Here is a 1,712-nt window from a genome sequence, read left to right as displayed (position 1 = left end):
CTTCTGTCGTTTCATTTGGAAGTCTTAAACACTTTCAAAAAACCTTAAACCCCAACCTCAACAAATTAATAACCTTAACCATAACCCTTAAAAAAAACCTAAGAAAGCACGCCCTGGACGCACTTTCACATTCTCTCTCTCTTAAAACTGGCCAATTTTCCTAATTAAAATTAAAATCGATCTAAAGGCCTAAATAAAAAATAAAAATGGCCTATATAGGCTTTATTTAACCTCTTATCTTTTACATAATTATATTATAAAAATATTATAATTGTAAAAAATCACTATATTTAATTATTCTATTTTCTTTCGGCAACTCAACCAAACAATTCAAACAAAATAATATGCAATCCTTTTCTCTCCTTTAACTTTTCTTTTTTTTCTTTACTTTCCTTTATTTTCCTTTACAATTATTAATCCAAATATAGTGTAAAAGTCGATTGAAATGATAAAATTAAATGATAAAATTCATTATATTATGAGTTTAAATCTCACTATGATTAAATTTTATTGATTTTATATTAAAACACTCTTATAAAAATATAACTTATTTTACATCCCTACTAACTTGATGCCCAATTGATTATATACTCATAATAATATAACTTACATTATAGAATATAGATATACAAATATATTAAAATCTATAAATATAAAATATTAACGTATGAAAATTAAAATATAAAAAGAGAAATTATAGTAGCAACCTGTAATACCTTTATAGGCAATGATTAAGGAAGTAAGGTGGTATGTTGTCCATGTTTTTGTTGCCACCCATGTTTCCCACATCTTTATCCTGCTGTGTAGTTATTGAAATGCTTCAAATGGTGTTGGACTATTGTTTAAAATTTTCAATGTTGACGGCCTAATTTTTTACCAATCCAGCCAGGACAAGATTGTTATGCACAGCCTAACTGCATGTGTCACCCAATGGTTAGCCATAGAAACCGAGTTCTTCAGGGCACTGAAAACGGAAATAACTTGGAGAATATTGTTAACATTTGTGTAAACAAAATATTTCAGGCTTCCTCAGCAGAAAAGTTTGTTCTTTTTACAAGCTCAAGTTGGGGCTGGCTGAGCAACATCAGCAGCAATGGACAATGGCACAAATGTGAGTATGTTACATTACAACTTTCTCAAAAAAGACCCAGAATCAGAATGATTATAGAAAGGAACATATTTTTTTACAAGTACTGAAACCTGGTCCATAGTCCATATAACTCCTAACCGGAAGAAACTCCAACTCTGGCATATTCATCGATCATTCTAAGATTATCAGATACCCTTAACGACGGCTGCCAAGGCAAAGCTAACGGTAGAGACAAAAGGAAGAGGCGTTGTTTTATACAAAATTTTGGACTGTTTGGAGAAGGAGCGAGACAGCCAAGATGAAGAAATGCTAATTAAAAAAGTAGTGGAGGTGCGGGGAATTGAACCCCGTGCCTCTCGCATGCGAAGCGAGCGCTCTACCGTATGAGCTACACCCCCAATGTCATTTAAGTCACATTTTCCATATATATAGTTATTAATGGTACGTTGCCACAAACCTTATATACTACTTGATATATTAGAGTTGGCAAAACAAGTCTGAGCAGAAAAACCCGCTTATGCCAATCCAACTTTTAACGATCTAAGTCCGAGAAAACTCGAGTCTGTAACAGATTCGAGTTCAAGAAAACCCAAGCTTATAACAGATCCAAGTTTGAGACCGA

At 32.8% G+C, this 1,712-nt stretch overlaps 1 non-coding gene across 1 annotated transcript; it reads right to left on the bottom strand.

Moving 5' to 3' along the window:
* Positions 1–1,415: 1,415 nt before the first annotated feature.
* Positions 1,416–1,488, bottom strand: TRNAA-CGC (transfer RNA alanine (anticodon CGC)). Its single transcript has one exon. It is a non-coding gene; the product is annotated as a tRNA-Ala (tRNA).
* Between the last annotated feature and the right edge of the window lie 224 nt (positions 1,489–1,712).

This window comes from Gossypium raimondii, chromosome 2 (genome assembly GCF_025698545.1).
Source record: "Gossypium raimondii isolate GPD5lz chromosome 2, ASM2569854v1, whole genome shotgun sequence".
In the NCBI taxonomy this organism is placed as follows: Eukaryota; Viridiplantae; Streptophyta; class Magnoliopsida; order Malvales; family Malvaceae; genus Gossypium; species Gossypium raimondii.
Note: the sequence above shows the minus strand (reverse complement) of the source record. Positions and strands in the feature narration are given on the sequence as shown.